At 42.2% G+C, this 20,185-nt stretch overlaps 1 non-coding gene across 1 annotated transcript; it reads right to left on the reverse strand.

The window, feature by feature from the left end:
- Positions 1-20,105: 20,105 nt before the first annotated feature.
- Positions 20,106-20,178, reverse strand: trnak-uuu (transfer RNA lysine (anticodon UUU)). The gene has a single exon. It is a non-coding gene; the product is annotated as a tRNA-Lys (tRNA).
- Between the last annotated feature and the right edge of the window lie 7 nt (positions 20,179-20,185).

Raw genomic sequence — 20,185 nt, forward strand, 5'->3', positions numbered from 1 at the left:
TTTACTGCATTTATATAATGTAAAAATGCCATTATTTTTACAGATATTTACTGTCATTTTAACCAGTTTCACAGATTTTTTCAATCTTTTTTTTTTTTTTTACGATATAAACAAAACATAAATACCCAACAGCATCCTAATAATATGTTTGGCTGGAAGTTTGTGCTATTCTAAATTCTGACACTAACATTTTAATGTTAACTTTAATGTAAATAGGTTCTAAATATCAGTTATTAGTCTCCTTGACTCCTATCAACCAGCCCTGAAGGAAACACATCTGTACAGCTGTAATCAGTGGTATTTTGGTTGTTGTTTCAAAAATGTGAAAATATTTTTAACCCAGCTTTGCCAAAAATTATCACTTTTTCTTATTTATCACTGAGATTTTGGTACATAAACGTCTATCTGCCGTTTCTGAGTGCCGCAAAACCTTCTCCCAGCAACACATGTCAGAATGTGTGGAATAGCAGCAGGAGGCTCCGCTATCAGACCAATAATCAGCAATATCACGCCCTCGCTGTAAGCAGGGGGCTGTAATATGCAACCAGACATCCTCCGCCTCACTCTGAAAAGCTCTGCATGCTGCATTACATCTAAATTAAATCAGCGTCAAGAAGCCGCGAGGCCAGCTCAACTCAATGTGTGTGTGCGCCTTTTTTTTCCTTTTGGATTTGTGACACACAAAAACAAAGACACACCACTCTGGGAAAACAAATTAAAGTGTAATAAGTGGCCTTGGCGATGAGCGTCTTGTGAGTAGGTGGAAGACAGCCAGATGGAGAGTTAACCAGAAAAACTAAGACGGACACAGAGAGGGAATAACGGCAAAGACAGACAGAAACTGAAAGAGAAACTGATTTAAAACAGAAGAAGGTGAATTGTTGTAAAAATTGAAGTGGAAGTTAAAAGAGAGAGAAATCGTTACTGACTCCTGTCGGGGATCGTTTGATTGACCCTCCTGCTGTGGACGCTTTGTCCTTCAGCGCTGCATCAGCAGGAAATCTCAGCTTTTCTCAGCTGCAGGCGTGTTGGCCGACCTCAGAGCGATCCGAACCAACAGCCTGTAAATCATATCTGCTCGGCTGCAGGCTCTAATGTACGACACCAAAGACGGCTGATAGAAGAGAATAAAGACGCTGAGACAACCGGCTGGCTTCTGAACATCTGTACACTATTAAGTATTTTATGTTGAATGACACCAAATGGATTCATTTGTGGCACTTATGACATCTTTAACGAGCATAACAGGGACTTTAATTCTAACTGACATTGCTGGCAGAAGATGTTGAGCTAATTATTAAGGCACGTTTAATGACTTACTAAGTTTCTGTGCACTGTTTTGTATAAAATGATTACACATCATTAGGCCTTAGAAATCTGCATTTAAATGCTTTCTCATCAACAGAAGTGATGTTTTGTTCCTCATGACAGCAGCTGTTCCTGGTGGAGTGATAACTGCCATCAGTTCAGGCTTTATTAACATCTCATTTGTGCAATTTGGCTGCAGCTTAAAGGCCAGACGTGTCAGAAACATCAGTAAAAACACATACAAGGGGGGATTCAATGGTTCTGAACGTGTGGCATGTGCAACACGTATGAGCGTTAACGGTCACGAGTCAGGATGTTGTGCAACAATAGCCAGATTAGTGTTGCGCATGTCTTTGTGACCACTGGTAGGTGCACATTTGTGATTTTCTCCGTGGAGCTCAAACCGGAGCAGAGAAGAAAACATAAAATTCAGCAGCAGTCAGCAGCCGGATGATCCAACCTTTATGTGGAGGATCACCGCTGGAGACCAGAGGACGGTCTGCAGCCGCCACCAAGAGACCCGACAGCAGGCTGACAGTGGAAGAGCTGCAGCTTGAAACTGGAGAAAGTGAATTATGTCAGGAGCACGCATGTTGTATTCATCGGCATTCACATGATCGTGCACCGTAAATTCTTTACCCAGGGTCGGACTGTCAACGTAAAGGCAATGAGGCACAGGGTATCTGGCCACGACGTCATAACCATCACTTCACAGCTGCCTCCCTCTCTAGAATTTCCAAAATTAAGTGGAATTTTCACAATTTTGAGATAATGTAGAAGATTCAGTGCTCATTCCTGATAATGCCTGACATATTGAACAGGACCTCTAGGGGGCGTCACAAGCATCGCAGGAGCACTTGGAGTCGTGTATCGCTGCACAAGGAGATGCCTTTGATGAGATTTAAATCATCACATTTTGATCAACCTTTGCTTTATTCGTAAGGAGTAAAAAATACACAACAGCTGCATTTTCATCATATCAGATACATTGAAATCCAAATTTAAACCAGCTGATGAAGGATAAGTCTCAGCTTGTAAAGGTTCCTATGGAGGAATGGTTTAATAACGGGTTTGCACTGGGAGCAAGTGAGTATTTGTGACTTTGTACATGGATTTTTCTCCATACAGGAACTTGGCACCCCGCTTTAGAACCAGTTTAGTCAATCAAGGTTTATTTAACAAGCAAAACAGACATATTTGTTCATTAAATAGTCAGATATAACAGGAAAACACATAGATTTCTGTGTATTTCTTTGTTTTCACCGTACGTAGATCAATCACGCTTACCGTCATGTGTTTTTACCCCCTCAGGGCCCATTGAGCAGGAAAAACCCAGCCCTGACCTTTAGTAATCTATAGTGTGAACCTGAACTCTGGATAGATTGATCGCTGTGAGAGAGCACAGGTGATGCTCAGAATAATACACTCAGAAAAACATGGAATTCAGTCTTGTTTTGGACCGATGCAGCGCTCGTGTTGTTGTTGTTTGTGGGGGTGAACAGAGTCTCCACCAGCTGGAAATCCACACTGACACGACGAACAACCTCCAGATTCGAAGATCTCTCTGCAGTTTGGCAACAGTACAAACAAATCTTATCTGAACGATGCATTAAAGGAGAAACGTTTATCTGCTCCTTGCATTCAGCGATAGGTTTAACCACAAAAGAAAAAAAAATACAGCAGAAGAGTATGATTTGCGGTGGCTCTGGTGTGAACAGATGCTGCTGTCTGCCCTGGAGGCAGACAGATGTTAAGCAGGACACAGAGAGCGTAAAGAGGAACATATACAGCAAGACCACACACCATCAATGTGCCACTGCAGGACTAACAGAGCTGCACAACGGTTAAATAAAGGTTCACAACTGCAGGACTATAGGTTACAATAGGGGGCTGTGATGTTACGATAAAAACTGAAAATCAACATGTTCTTCTGCACAGCTGTCACAGTTTTCTCTCATATTTGCTCTTTTGTTAATACAGACTGTACAAACTAGACAATCACTACTTCTTTACTAATCTTTATGTTAGCCGTGAAAATAAAAATAAAGAATCTGCCTTTCAAAAAATGGCAATTTGTTATTTTACAACGTTTGACTGTGAAACTACATGACTTGTAGTTAAATCAGCAAAAATGATGTTATTTTACAGATATCTGCTGTTATTTGAATGTTATTCAAATGAACAATTATGTATAAAGATGAACAAAATGGCAAAAAGGAATTTACCTGTTATTTTACATTTATCTGCTGTTATTTGAACGATGTGATCGAAAAACTATGAATATTTAGTATGATTTTTTTTCTTATTAATTGTTATTTTACAGATTTTTCCTGTTTGTTAAGTTACAGATAATATCCAGTAAAATCAGGGGGGAAGTATAACTTTTTTATGTTAACTGTAAAAAAAAAAATTATTACAAAAAATACAAAAATAAATAAAAACATCAAAATAAAACATACTAATCTGACCATAAAACCACACCATTTTTACTGTATTTAATTCAGAAAAAAAAAAATCTTATTTTACAAGTACTTGCTGTTTAAATGATATTGCAAAGAAAAAAAAGACAAATTGTTTAAACTGTTAGGTTAGAAGTTTTCCCAGTTTTGTTAAATTGCAGATAATATCTAGTAAAATCAACAAAAAAGTATTAATTTGCTAGATAACTGTTTTTTTTTAAAGCGCAAAATTGAACGTTTGAACTCTAAGACTAAAATTACAGTTTTGCTGAATTTAAATCTGCTAAAAATAAGTTAACTAATAAAACAATTTGCATGTTCACTGTTAGAAAAAAAACAGAGCAAAACTCTACACACATGAAGTCCACAGATAGTAATTTGTTCTTTGACAACATTTAGTTTTAAATCACCTAAAACTATAATTATTTTACAAATATTTCCCATTCATTTCACAATGTTTACTGCAGCATTCCATCATTTAAAACTATTTCTGGCACCCCTCGGACAGATTTTCACAATTTTTTATGGATTTTTTTTTTTTTTTTTTTACAGTGGATTGTTCCGTAGGTGCAGCTGCTTTAAATGAGGTCAGGCAAAGCTTTGCACACGCTCTGGTTTGGCATTTATTACTGAGTATATTACACATTTTCTGTCTGCTTTCTTGCTTTCATTCTCTTGAAATCTCGTTCCTTTCAAACAGTTTTCTCATCACTTCAGTCCAGGCGTCAGTGTGGAAATATGTGTGAAAAAACAAGGAAACGGTTTGCTGACTTTGATCCTGAGTCGTGTTTGTGTTTCTCTAAAGCTGCCGGCGCTCAGGTAGAAACAGGAAATGTTTTCAGCTCAGTTTGGGTGCGTATATTGAAATTTGCTGGAAGCAAGTGAGGCGAGAAGAGGAAAGGTGATAAGGAGTGAGCAGAGAGAGATTGTGGGAAAGGAGGAGATGGACAGAAGATGAGATGTGAGAGGAAAGAGGCAGACGTTAGGAGAAGGAGGGAGGAGATGGGAAAAGCCCTGACAGAGGAGAAAATGGATTTGAAGAAACTGCAGGGTGGGAGCGATATAATGATGGAGATGGAGGAAAAATACAGAAGGTGATGTGGAGAAAATAAAACCCAAAGAGAGGCAGCAGGAGGAGGAAATACAAGTGTGGAGATGGCAGTAAGACAACGGAGTCATCAGTCAGTCTGTAAACATTTATTGGCATCCTTCTGTCATCAGCATTAGCCTGAGAGCTGACTGACTGACTGACAGACTGACAGACAGACGCTGAACAATCCAACAGAACTTTTCAGCAGTAATGAGGAGCAGTGTGTGTGCACCTGCATGAATTCATATTGTCATTCTGTCACATCAGCTTGTAAAGCCGTCTGCTGCACACCAGCAGGCTAAAAATGGAAATACGAGGGAGCAGGACAAAGAACAGAGCAGAGCTGAGAAGAAAATCAGGGCCGGAGGAGGAGAGACGCTGGCAGACATGCGAGCGGTGAGGACAGGACGGCTACCTGAAGTAAACCTCTTTGAAAGCAACCCCTTCTCATGTGGGCAAAGAGGAGAGACGTGGGAGAGGAAGCTACCAGCAGGCAAACTGCAGCATAATTTGTTCTGCAACTCCAATTTCAGCATCAGCAGGACGGATTTCAGGGAGCGACAACGTTACCGAGCTGCTGTGTGAGGTCAAGAGTTTGATCATGAAAGCAGCCAAAGTGAACACAAACAGCTTCCACAGCATTACACATTTAAAGAGTTCATATTATGCACATTTACATTTATTTTTGGGCTCTACTACAACATGTTTGCATGTTTTATAGCAAATTACTGCAAGACTCACACATCCCCACAGTTTGTCTTTCAATTTATCTGCTCAAAATACAGCAAAGATAGTTTGTTTCTGCTTTTTCGCTCTGAAAACCAAAGAGCTGCTGCTGTTCCCGACGCCTTCAGAAAGAAAACTCTCACTGTAAAGGAGCAAAACAACTGACCACGAGGCAGCTGACACTACGAGACCGGGACTTCTTATTGGTTCTGACTCTCAGGCCAGTCATTTTACATGGAAATATCTCTGAACTCACAGCACAGACGATGTTTTAAACTCTAGTTTGTCAGAAAACGCTGCGGTTATAAAGTTAGTATTTTAGCTGGAGAGGCTCTGAAGCGCTGGTTAAACTTGTCATCTGCATTTCTGTCACTATTTCATCCCTGGTCTACTGTCTGTCCACAGAAACAGAAAGATATGTACATTAGAATAATGGGAATTTGACTATTAAAATGGAGCCCATGTGAGCACAGAGACCAGGAGAGAAGCAAACAGATGTAAATAATACTGAAGTTTCCACCATCTAATGTTCCAGAAACAAGTTCTTTCCTCCTCTCACTCTCTGTCTGAAACACTCCTGTCTCTTTAAATCTTTAAATTATACAAATACTGAGCAATACTGCAGCAGAGCATCACCGGAAAAGTCTGCGGACCCATAAATGCCAGTAATTCATAACAACCTGAACCTGAACAGCACCAACACAGCAGTGAACCAGGACGCAGCCAACAGCGATGCAGCCAAAGCTTCTTGGATTATTTACACCAGAACTGAACCAAAACACGTCATCAGCATCGCATGGAGGCACAAGCAGAACAACAGCGGATGCCCGGCTTGGACATCGACATAATGCCAAAACCCAGGAAGTCACATGATCAGACATCTGAACCGGCGGTTCTTTGACAACCTGCTGACTCTCAGGTCGTGCTGGCAGCAGAGGATGAGCAGATTATTTACTCATGAATCAAACCGCCACAAAGGAGAAGCTCAGGGGGTGCAGGATTAGCAGCAACAAACAGTGTAAGGAGCAAAACAGCAGCGTCAGGTCAGAATATCTGTCCTGGTCACCTGAATGAACAGAACCGAGCGTTAGTCACCACACAGCTGTGAATGAGGCCATCATTGTAAAACCTCCTGCACGTATCTGATGCCAAGTGCAGCTCCAGAGCTCTGTCTGAACTCAGCCCGGACCAATTAGTGAAGAGCCCATGCCCCTGAATAGATAAACGCGATAAATTATTTCAAACAAGCTTTTATCCAAACAGAAGATTCAAATCAATCAGAAATTATAACTACAAGACATCCAATTTTAATTTCCCCTGCTGCCTCCAGTGACTGTTTGAACCCTGAAACCTGCTGCTGAGTTTGAAAGACGTGTTAGTTTAAAAAAAAATAGTGCTAAAATGACGCTTATTATCCGAGACGCCCCTCTGAGCGGCCCTGAAAAGCTCAGCACTCATTGGTTAAAGGTGGAGAACACGACTGCGTATTGGTTCAAATCAGAGAGGACAACAAGCAACATTTTTCAGTCTTCTATTCTGCCAACAACAATGTAAAATTCACCAGAACCAACCTTAATTGTTGTGTTTCCTACGTGCTCATAGAACTGGAGTTAGGTCCAATAACTGTTGTTGCACTGATGCACTGAGTTCCTGTTATAATCAAAGCTGATGGATCCGACACCACTCTAGAAACAAACGCTAAAAGCAGAACATGAGCGAAGTACAAGGGTGAAAATTAACGGTAGAGGATCCGTCACTTGAACATTTTCCCATTTATTGTCTCTGTGAGCCGTGCTGCAGAGCATTCTGGTAGCACTGCAGTACATTTTAAGAGACGAGGAATCACGTTACCCACTCTTTGTTTGCAGAAAGTTGTGGTCGAGGCTAATTTTTCCAAATGTGTCAGCTCGTGAAACTTCAAAAAAAAAAAATTTAAACTGTCTATTTAAACTGACGACACATTAACAGTTTTCAGAAACCCATTTTGCTAGGCTGTTCTGGTGATAAATGAGAAAGCTGCCAAACGAGGCGCCATGTTGGTCAGATTTAAATGTCCAGGAGCCTCCAGGTAAAGCATCGTACAATCAGATGCAGTCGGTGTTTACGTCTCCAAAGAGAAGCACAGCGATCCTTCACATCTAAAAGCGGACGATTTTCACCCTCCAATGGCTCTCAGCTCAATATCACTCAAAAGTCAACTTAAACATAACCCCACTCCACTTTAATCACTCTGTATTGTGCTCTAACTTTAATTGGCGCAAATTAAACCTAAGTTCAGCAGATTTGCCTTGTTCACTTCAAGCGTGTGATGTGATGTGAGGCTTTCTAAAAAATCCACCATTCACTCCATATAAGCATTCAGCTGTGCTACCAGGAGCTAACGGAGCGTCTCTGGTTAGCATTCACACCGCCTCACGCCTGCCCCGAGGTCCAGCCAACTTTTGAAAGTCAGGACTCTCGCCCCAGACCAGATTTTTTTGCTGGTGAGAGGTGATGAAGTTCTGTTTGCCTCCCCAGATCGTGATCTCTCGTTCAGCTCGATGTGAAGCCGCCGAAATGAGAGTCAGTACCTCCAGGTCTGCAGCCACAGAGCTCGCAGAGGGCCTCACTAATGGACTATTGTGGCATTTTGTTCGTAAACGAGGTTAAAATGATTAAAATGCAGATGGGTGTGGAGTCACCAGTTAACCACGTGTGTCAGGACGCATATTGAGGAGCTCCGTCTTCATAATGAGCCGCTCTTGTTTCGCGACCTCGGCCAAAGTGACGGAGCTCTCTACATCCAATTAGCATGTCGTTATCCAGAATCAGAGGGAATTTAATTACACACACACGCTCATTAATCCTCTTCTATCTGTCACCTGAAGCGCTGATGGGTGTTTTCATCTTCTAATTCAACAACCTTCGTATGCTGCCGCCTGCCACATTCTGCTAAATAGTGCTCATGAGTGGTGTTAAAAGGACCAGATCGGGAAACGATATGATGCCTGCGTTTAATTACTGCAGATTAGTGGACACACAGAGTTGACTCTAACTTTGCCTGCGTGTGAGGGCGAATAAATTCTGAGGCTGAAGTTTAGCGAGCCGATAAATAAAAAGAGAGATAAAGGCGCTGCATTAGCATGCACGGTTAGCCTGTGTTTAATTCTCTCACCACAATTAAACTGTTCTGAAAGTTTGATAAGCACTCACCCGGAAATGTTGTTCTTAATGATTTCAGTTCGTTGAAATCTGGCAACACGACACCAGCCTCCTGTGTGTGTGTGTTGGTAAAACTCTTTGCATGACTTCATTCAGTCTCTTTGCACTTTCCTGTGTGAGTTCAGTGGAGTCAGCCTCAGGACCAACGCAGCTTTTTCACTCAGTTTTTTTTGGGATTTTCGACTCACAGATACAGTTTCGTAGCCTAAAGCGCGCTCGTGTCTGTTTGCATCCACTTTCATCTTTTTGTTGACTTTACGTGCAGTCGTAGCGGCTGTAGAACTGAGTGCGGTGTTTTTTTAATGAACAGAAATGCTGGGTGTGAGTCTGCAGCAGGAACTGAACCTAAAGCTGTTCAGCACTTCGGGCCCTTTCAATCGGATGCTGACTCCACACTTCCCCGCCTGTCATAAATTTTAAAATAGTGATGAGGATGGTGGATAACTATGGAGAACAAATGAAGGTGATCAGTTTCAGGGCTGCACCATATTGGAGAAAACTGACATCGGTATAATTTAATTGTTCTTTTCGCTATGAAAAAAAAATGCCCACATTTTCACTAGATGACTTAAATAACTATCTGTAAAGAATTAATCATTTTAGAGTGATTGAGGAGATTTTTTAGGGGATTGCATCTGCAGCAAAAATAAAAAATGGTTCAGAAAAGCTGACAAATTACATTTGAAACTGTGAGGAGAGAGTGGTAGAGAGCGATGTATGGTTAAAGTCTCCTGAGGTGACGATCAGAGACTGAGGGTGTGATGTTTGCAGCTGGGACACTGAACTCTGGATGAGCTCACAGGTTGCAGCAGCATCAGCCGAGGGGGGGATGGAAACTACAATCGCCAGGACGTGCCAAAACACCCTCTGCAGCTAAAACAGCTGCAAACCAACCGCCAGCAGTTCAACATCCTTCGCGCAGCGCCACTCTGTAACGCTAACGTGCCAGCATTACACCACCTCTCATTCACATACATGGAGAGTCCCCGCCTTTCTTCTTACCACTCTCCCTCCAGCTCCGGTCCGATCTGACCAGGTGAAGTCTCTCCAAAGTTATGAGCGAGTCCAGAGTGAGTTGGTTCAGCCATGACTCCGTGAACAACATGAGGCTGCACTCCCGATACTCCCACTGCAGCCAGGTCAGCGCTGTTAGCTGTTAGCTCCTCCATCCGTTAGGGAGAGACTTCACGTTTCCTATGATGATGGATGGACGGACGGCTTGTAACGTCTCCTCTCCTCCCCACGCTTCACTCCTGCCCTGCATCCCCTCTTCCTCCAGCTCATCGAGGATGTCCGGTCTTTCCCACGATGGTGGCTTGGCCCGGCTCAGCGCCAACAGCTGTTCACGAGTGTAAAAACAATAGAGCCATGGCTCAACGGCTCAACGGCTAGCCAGACGCAGACCCCAAAAACTCACAAAAAGTAAAGAACGGACCAACAAGAACTCCATCTGCATCTCCACTGTTTCCGCACAAATGTGGTACAGCTGTGAGAAATTTAAATATTAAAAAAGATCAAAGAAAAATCAAAGTAAATAGCTAAAAAATACAGAAAGTAGGTAGAAGCCGCTGCAACTGGCTGCCACTCTCACAGCGCCACAGCAACAAAACAAAAAAAACATGACCGCTCCACATCTGTTTCAGTGTTTTGACCTGCTCTTTACTCCATTTAAATGTCTTCTTAACTTGAATTTAGGCTAATAGTAATCTTAAAAAGCAACTTCCTCGAGATGTTAGCACGTCATAGCTGCAAATAATGAATGGGTTTTGTCTGCAAGACACTTCAGTGGCCTCGAAGTTTAGTTACATCATTGCATTGCTGGATTAATTAAGCGAAGCTCCTCAATGACAGATGAAGGTACAAATCCTGCCTCTGGCTGCAGCCATCTGTGCTGAGCTCCTGTGGAGTTTACATCACTTCTGTCTGTACAGCGCTGTGAGGCAGCATCCAAACTCCAGCTCTGGGCTACTGGTGCACACACTGATGTCAGGCTACAGACAAACAGGAAGACTCCGAGTCACTGACAGTGGCAGAGGTGAGAGCATAATGCTGATTGTTGGAGCAGGAGGTTGACTGGGAACAGAGTTTTTCCAGTATAGAAGTATTGTTGGTGCCACCTAAAGATGATTTAGCAAATCCCAGCTATTTACTCAAGTATAACTGACACTATGTTGATCAAACAGTCAAAACTAGCAGGAAAATGCAGATGTTTGTGTAAAATGAAGAACGTAAATGAACCAGTCATGCTTAATGTTGTTTATAATCACTCCACTCACTCCACAAAAGTCCTTCTGAGCAGGAAAAAATGTTCTAATAATGTGAAGTTAAACTCTGACGCTGAGCAGGACATGTGATATGACTAAACCTGCCTTCCAGATATAACAAATAAACGTCTTAAACATCTCTAATTTGAGGTGATCAGGGAATAGTTCTAATAGTTTTCAGGACACGTAGTTGAAGTAATGATGTGGATAATCACACCAGTTTAACCAGCATGAATCTGAAGCAGACAGGAGGCTGCACTGGTGTGTCCCCTGTTCCCACTGACAGCTTCAACATCTGTTCATCTGGTGAACATAACATTTTACACTATTCAGAGTTGAGAACAAAGACGCTGCAGAGCGAGCGGAGATGTAAGTTCTGACCCTGCAACCTTCGTCCATATCTCACTATTACCAATCACAGGTGTGCTCCAACACAACTCGGTCCGCTGAGAACACAGCTCTGCTCCACAGCAGATGATTCCCGAGGGAGCCTGGTCCAAGGTCAAAGGACACGGCAGCCCGGTGAAGTAATAGAAGGAGCCAATTATTGCTGCAGTCTTTTGTCAGGGTGTTTCTGCACCCTTTACGACCCTCCAGACTCTCTGTTCTCATTGATCTTTTGAATACCGATACCTGCTGGTTGCGGATTACCGTCACATTTCCTCAGCGCTGAGAGGCTGCCGATACAAACCGACCACTGACAGGTGGAGAGACACATTGATTATCTCGTTAATACGTTGTTCTGATGGGAAATCCTGCTTTGACACGCACCGCCCACCTAAACATCGCTGCAGACCGAGCAGCCCCCTGTGGGAACATTACACAACATGCTCCGGAACAACTCACGAAACGTGACTAAGAGCCTGAGGTGTTCAAACTCCCCTGACACAAACCTGATTGAGCAACCACTGGATACACCGGAAAAAGCCAGAGGTCCCAAAAGATCCAGCACCACCGCAGGTCACCTTCAGACGCCATGTCCCGACACTGCAGAGCTGTTTTGGCTGCACAATTAGGACCTACACACTATGAAACGGGTGGTTGTGTTAAAGCAGTTGCTAAATGAGCCAAACCACTGCTGCAGCGAAGTCGCAACGAAACTGCAAAATAAAAATCATTCCTTCACTGATAAACATTTCCACTGGGCCGTACAGTATAATGATGCCTCAGAATAGAGTGCTAAAGCTGAAAAATCAACCTGCAAAATAACATCAATCTAAAACACAACGGTGCCAACTCATGCATGTCTTTATAAACAAGGATTCCGTATTTAAAGTCCTGCATCAGCTGCAGATGAGCCAGCGAGGACCAACTGACACCAGGTACAGTCAGCTGCATTAATCCAGATTAATGTGGCGTTAACAGTTTTCATGTCAGTCCATTACATGAGTGTTAGTAGCACATATTATACCTATACGTATCGACCAGTGGGGACCTCTCCCACCTTTCAGTACGCTCAGTAGGCTGTTATCGCCTTATTTAATGCTGCTCCATTATCACCTGATTTAGCAGCAGTGTAGCTGCGATTCTGCTCCTACAAGGACGACTTTCACCCAGTAGTCCATGTTTAAAGAATTACATTTTGACTTTCACTTTAACTCACTGGTTTTCAGTCGGTTTTTATTAAGCTCAGACAAAACCAGTTGGATAGGTTTAGAACAGGGTCACGGTTTGGGTTAAACACACCCTCCATGTTTACCACGTGTTAAACCTCGTACGTTTCCAGGGTGATGACCACATCTAAGATTGTACATCAACTTACTCACACGACTGAAAAGCCAAATTATCAAGGTTTATCTCCATTCACTAGTCTTCTTTTTTTCAATTAAATGCCTCTATTGATATTTCCAAGAAAACCCTCAGGACTCACAAGCTTTAAACTGCTTCTGGCTGCTCTGCATGGTCTTAATATTTCATAGCTGTTTGCAAATCAATCTTTCAGGTTGCTTTTGTATTTTGCCTGTTTTAGTAAACTGATTTCACTTGTTGTATCTTGTCTGGATGTTTTGAACATAATTTAGTTGCTGCATATGTTGCTGCTATAAATATATTTGATTTGATTTAGAATGTGGAGGTCTCTACTGGTCTGCGTCTGCCAATATAAAAGCCATTCAAAGAGCTGATAGCATAAAAACTGGGTGCACTGGGAGAGAGGATGAACTTAAACGATTGACTGATGAAAACAAATTGTGCTGCAGTGAAAGCTCCGTATAAGAACACCAATGGAGGAACGGTACATCAGTGACACTAGTACAGATGTTTTCTTGCCATCAGAGCTTTTGTGACTTCATGTAGCCACAATTACTGAACATTTGCATAATTACACAAATGACAAATCCATTAGTCGTGCACATTCCAACATTACAAGATGCTAAAAAGACGCACACACCAGCACAGTCTACACACTCGTGCCTGTTGCAGGGTAAAATGAAAGCAGAATGGTGAGAGTCCAATGAGCTGCACGAGTCAAGGACCCCTAAAACGTCTTCAACAGTCTTGGGTTCGATTCCAAGACCGTGACATAACCGCACAGCTTCTTGCACGTCTCAAGTTGTTTGCACCATATGCTCTGTTATTCTGCAATTTCTCTGGCAAATTTCTGCACATTGTGAATATTTCTGTTACTTTTATGTCACAACAAATTCCCTGCATTTGCACCACTTGCTTGTTATTTGGCTGGAACTCTTGCTGCCTAATAACCTGATTTAAGAACTCTCTACATGTCAGCATTCTTCGTCTTCAAGAGCCGAATTGCCAATAAGACTAATTCTTTTTTTTTTTGTTGCTGTAAGTCATTCCTATGTGTAATTTCTTCACATTTCCTGTCACCCTCTGCTTTCTCTGTTACATAAAGACATGAAAATGTTTAAAAATACCATCTATTGTTTCCCATGTGACACCATTTCACACATTCACTGAACCTCTCCTGCTTCTGCACACACCGTCTGATTGGTGCTTTAATGTGGATTTCTGGAGGTACGGTGTCCACAGCTGCCAGTCAAAGCGCTTCCACTGGGCAGAGTCACGCAGCTTGTTTAATTTTGTTTTATTGCGGCTGGTTTTTCACCCCGACGTGCGTTTTCAATTTGCTCCTCAGTCAGCATGTTTTGTCATAATGACAATTACGCCGTTTCCATTTTGCCGGCGTGACTCTGAGGCCTCGTGAACAAAAGACACAGCGAGGGGGGAGATGGCAGGTATGGATTTTACTTGGATGAATTATAGATTAATCCCAGCATGCAAATGTCCCGAGGTATTACTCCGTGTGCGTTCATGTGTGTGTCCATCTGTGTGTGTGTTCATGTGTGTGTTCTTGTACTGAAGTCCTTGGCAGATTGATGCCTGTGTGTGACCTGCAGGCCATTTGTTTGCTGTTAGTCATGGGCTCAGTGGAGCACTTCGCTCTCAGTGTGTAACCCTGACACACACGCACACACTACGGCGACACACACACGTACGCAAACACACACACTCCCACAGTAATATCCACCCACTCTAACCATTACAGACCTATACATTTAAATCTAGCAGCTCATCTATAATTCATATCTATATCATATCATTTATAGAATCCATATCAAGCTGCCGCCTCGCCTCCATCTCATGAGCAGTCTGTCTTATTATAAAATCCATACGTGTGTTTTCCTGAGATTTCTCAGCAGCACTCAGTGTTTCCCCGTATTATCAGGGCGTGTCAGGGGAGCTGTGACTGCAGGAGGTTCCCCTGCCTCCTGGAGCTGCTGCCTTAGAACCACAGCGCCATCTACTGGACCGACAGGTAGCAGCCCCTCAGCAGTGGACAGGCCGGCTGTGGTCAGCTGATGGAGGACTTAAAATCTGAAGTGAAGGATTAATAACAGCTTTCAATTCTTGAAGTCATTTGGCTGCAATGTGGAGATTCAGACACCTCCAGGAGGCCACAAGATAAATCTGACTTTAAAAACTTCCATTTCACTTGATCAGGGCTTAAAAAAACGTTTAAAATACGGCATAAGAACCTTGCAGGCCTTGCTCTACCGAATTTAATTCCTCATTACTGTGTGCAGTAAACAGAAGACTGGAGCCCAGCTGAGTCATGGGTTCAAATGGAGTATCTGGTCTCTTTTATCTATGCTCTTTATTATGTGCTCAGTTATCACTTCTTTAAAAGAAAGTTACTTAAAAAGGTTTTTAATTAAAAACAGTCTTTTGATATAGTCTCCAATTTGGGGAAATCACAGCTTTCCTCCACCTTTCTAACCTGGCATCCAAAGGAAATTAAATGTATTTGCTGAAGGTGCATTTGCCTCATTCTTACAATAACCTCCAACGTTCTTCAAACACCCTCAGATCAGACATTTTGTCCAGAAAAACCTTGGCTTCCTTTCCAGCTTTACCAAAAGACAGCATAACAGACTGTACACTCAGTCAGCAAAAGGTTCATTTCAACTTTATATGACACTATATGTGATACTTCTCCACCAGGAGACGATGGACCTCTGTTAAACTAACACACCTCTCCGTGTTCTGATACGGCTAAAGACTAAATTAAAAACACACCTTCCCAACACAAGGCTGGCAAACATGCGTCTTAAAGCAGAGAAGTCTTGACTTCCACGCAAAGACCAAAAGTGTTCTTTTCTGACGTAGAGGAAAAACAACTTATTCTGCTAAGTTACAAAAAAAGAATGGATAGAATTTCATACTACATGGAGTTTTGGTCTTGGTCCAAACTTTTTACATTCTGGACCAGTATTTAGGGCACTAACAGTGCTGTTTTTTTAAAATTTTGACTCAATGTCACTGTAAAAGAGGAGGGACCCTCAATGTTCTTGAGTATAAATAAAGGTCCATCCATTATCAAATTTCATTTCTTGTATTTGAAATAATACTTGCCAGTAAAACAAATTCTGATTAAGATGAAAGAAAAAGATTTATGAAATCCGTTTTCTGACTGTGGCTAAATTTAACAGGAAAACAGACACAAACAGCCGTTTCAACGCTCACGACAAGGACCTGCATGACTTCTGACAGGAGGAGAAAAGTTTCAGCACCACTTTTTTTGTTGGTTTTACCACGACAGGACTGATTTTACGCAGAGAAGCAACCTGAAAACACGCACACGCGACAGATACAGTGGATTTAACTGTCAGTCTTTGTGTCAGGGAAAATGCTGTCAGATAACAACCGGGGCTGAGCGACAGCTGTGATGGGACGCACTGGACATGATGGGATGTTTCATTAGACACTCTGCAGACATGACAGGTCCAATTGCACAGCCCACTTTCAAACAAAACCAGAACCTGACAGATTTCATTAAACAGTTGTGAACTGACAGCACGTCTCACACAGTCAATTCTCTATACAACTCCAGTTCAGGGTAATTTAAAAACAATTAGTTCATCAAAAGGAAGCTACACTGTAATTATGAATAATTTATCAAGCATAAATGTCCTCTCTACCGGTATGGGCAAATAAGAAAAACATTACTGTTGACACGCAAAACTTCTCAGTGTATGAACGCAGCAAGAAATGGAAATATTCAAGCATAAAAACCTCAAACTTCGGTGCAGAAATAATGACCACAGCATTCAATGTCATCCAACAGCCAGAGCAAAGTCATACTGTAGCTCACCATGAACATAAACTGCTGAAAGCTCCACACTCTGCTCATAAGAACAGCCTGTCAGGAGGAGTTTCTCTTGACTTTAAGGTTGTTCTTTCCAATCACCTTTAACATCTCCAAAAACTTCCCTCCATGTAAAGCCCCCTTCGCCTGCTCCCTGAGTGAACCGTCTGTTTGGTGAGCAGCAGCACAACATCCAGCATCACTCTTCTCAGCGTCACCGTGGATTTGATTCAACACAGTGTCATGGCTCTGTGGCCTCTGACTCGGTTTATGAGCTTCCAGCACATTTGGAGCTGCTGTAGCGGAACAGACTGTAACTGTCAATTTGCAGCTTTTACATCCAGTTCTTGGAAATGTCAGCTCAGAGAGAGCGGATGGAAAATATCTACAGGCCTTGCAAACATTTGTATCTGAGCTCCACTTGAACTGCTCGCTGAGAAAAGCGGCTGTATTCACTGTTTGGCAGGTGGAACAGTGCATCATATTGGATGAATTTGTCACTTTAAAGCGATTCCAAGTGCTAAAAACACCTGGTTTGGTTGTAATGCAGGGCACAGAGCAGGTAAAGTAACGCAGAGACATGAAGATAACTGGTAAACTGTGGATCTTACCTGTAGAAGCTAATCCTCTGCTGCTTTAGCTTCATGTTAGCTAACACCGTCCTCTCGTCAGCACGCCTCCAGTTTGCCATTTTCCTCAAATATCTCGCTATAAATATTCCTTATGACGCTTCGAGGAACTACATTTTTAATTCGTCAAAAAAAAAAAAGAATATTTCCAAACTTCCGTCTTTCCGCCGCGAAACAAGCGAAAGAAATGACGGTAACGAAAACCGTTAACTTCCAAACACGTTCACGCGCAGGTGTCAAAGGTCGTCCGGCCTACGTCATCCATGCCACGCCCCCCAACGGCGGCTGTCCAATCCCACGTTAGCAACCGTTACTAGGCGGTGCAGGCCGGTCAGGCTCTCAGAACGGCGGAACGGCTAGCAGGTTAGCTAGTTAGCACAGGGAGGTTGCTAACTCTTTCAAGTTTAAAGGGGAGAATTGTGTTTTTTAACTTTTTGCAAGCCAAAAAAAAAAAAGACTAGGAGAGATGTTAGATGTGGATTGAACTGTTTGGAAGACTTTACTCACAGACTGATCCGTCAAATATCAACAGGAAGGCAAAGATGTTAAGGTAACTTAGCTAAGTAGTGCTTAGCTAACGAAGCACACAATATGGAATCCTATGGAGCAGAATACACCCTAATAGGTTTTGAGAAATTTTATAACATTTGCTAACAAAAAAAATATTTTAAAAACCTTGATTTTGGACTTTAAAAATACTAAAGTGTACTTAAACAAAAATTAATAAAACCTGCAGCTGAAAACAATAAGACTTCAAAGTGACAAATGAACATAAATAATTCATTCAAATTAATTCCTGAATTTGATCCAAATTATATCCATCCATTTTCTTTTCCTATACATCGCTGGGGTCGCGGGGGGGCTGGAGCCTATCCCAGCCGACTTAGGGCGAAGGCAAGGGACACCCTGGACAGGTCGCCAGTCCATCCTAGGGCCACACTTAGAGACAGTCACACCCACGGACAATCCAGAATCACCAATTAACCTCAACGTGTTTTTGGACTGTGTGGGAGGAAGTCAGGAAGCCACGCTGCACGGGGAGAACATGCAAACTCCACGCAGAAAGATTCCAGTGCCCCCACCGGGACGCGAACCGGCAACCTTCTTGCTGCGAGGCAACAGTGCTACCAACTGCGCCACCTTGCAGCCCCTCCAAATTACATGTAACCTGTAATTTCTGTTTTCTACACTTATTTTTTATTTCTTTTACATCTTACTCATTTTTATTTCGATATGTGAAGAAATCAGATCACTAAGTGGCTGACCACAGACTTTAATTTTGTTTAAACTATATTTATTTCTTTCACAAGTGTTTTTACATTCTTTTTATTTACACTCTGTTTTGGTCTTTATTCACTTAATTGTGTTTTTATCTACTTTTTCTTACTTGATCCTTTCCTTTTGCGTGTTAAGCCCTTTGAATTATTGTTTATTATTAAGTCATTTCTGTGACCACATGAATGACAAACAAAATTCTAAAAAAGAAAACACTAACATCACTTCACAGATATTCTGTTTTTAGAAAAAGGAACTCACCAGTGTTTACTATGTGGTTTCTTTGGTTCTTATTAAGCTCACCCACTGATCCTGGCGCTAACCCTGAGTGTTCCTGTCACATCATGGGATGTCAGGGGCTTGGATAGAGACGTCCAGGAGGTTTTGTTCTCTAGAGTCACCAGGAACCTTGATGCTGAGCTCAACAGACAGATAAGCAGGCGGTGACAGATAAAAGCAGTGTGTCTGCCACCTTTGCTTGTCCTCAGGGTGTTCTTGTGTGTGATTGTGCGTTATTGTGGCTTTGCAGCAGAGTCTCTGATAGTAAACACTCGGCTCGCTCTGCATCCAGCGTCATGGAAACATGGTTTGCTCCTGCAGTAGCCGCGGCGTCGCATTAATATCCCAACCAATCACATTTAGCCACAGCGACGATCTCGGACAGGAGCTAATGCATCTTGGGAAATAAGGTTTACTTGGCTGTTATGAGATCTGCTGCTCCGCTGTTGTCTCCTGTTTATCTGTTTATTTGTTTACTCTGAGGCCACAGTTTTGGCAGCCGTTGCTTTGGCAACCAGCAGCCTTCCTGTGAGACCCCGAGGCGACTCCATCCACCGATTACAACAGACACAAACATCACATAACATCACTGCTGAGACTGATGAAAAGAGAAATTTATATTTAAATTACGTTTACGGACATCAAGAAGTGATTAAAGTCACAATAGATTAGAAGATAAATTAGTGTCTTAGAAAGTCCTTTATATATGATGTAGTGTCTTAAAAAAACAACATATGAAACAAATTACAAAGTAAATATATTCAAAATGTGTTTAAAAATGCATTAATGCACTGTTGGTGTGAGGAAGCAGAGTTTGTACATCTAAGAGAAGGAAGAGAGAAAATTTAATTGAAAAAAATATGAAAAAGTAACTAAAAGTGGGTCATAAGAGATAAAAGAAAGGATGAAAGATAAAGTAGCAACTGAACAAAGTAAGAAGGTGATGGAAGGAGAATAGCAAGAAGGATGATGAAGACAGAAGGCTCTTGTCATGTCTCTGTTTCAAACCACTTCAGCTCCTGTTTCTGATCCTAGAATACATCTGGAGGAGAGGAGGTCCGTCCTCTTTACAGAAGAGACACGAGACAAACCTGTGAGAAGTAAATACATACTGTAAATCATCGTGAACTCTGCTCTGCTCATCTCAGAGCAAACAACATATAACAGTGTGATGTAGAGTGATGCTGTGTATCACAGTTTGCTTTGTTGGAGCGTTTGTTTCTATTGTCTCTCTAATTTGTGTTTCAAGCTTCTTAAAACTAGTCTCACCTGAACAGGGACTTGAACCCTGGACCCTCAGATTAAAAGTCTGATGCTCTACCGACTGAGCTATCCAGGCTCTGGAA

The sequence above is a fragment of the Stegastes partitus genome, unplaced genomic scaffold (genome assembly GCF_000690725.1).
Source record: "Stegastes partitus isolate 25-593 unplaced genomic scaffold, Stegastes_partitus-1.0.2 Scaffold296, whole genome shotgun sequence".
Classification (NCBI taxonomy): Eukaryota; Metazoa; Chordata; class Actinopteri; family Pomacentridae; genus Stegastes; species Stegastes partitus.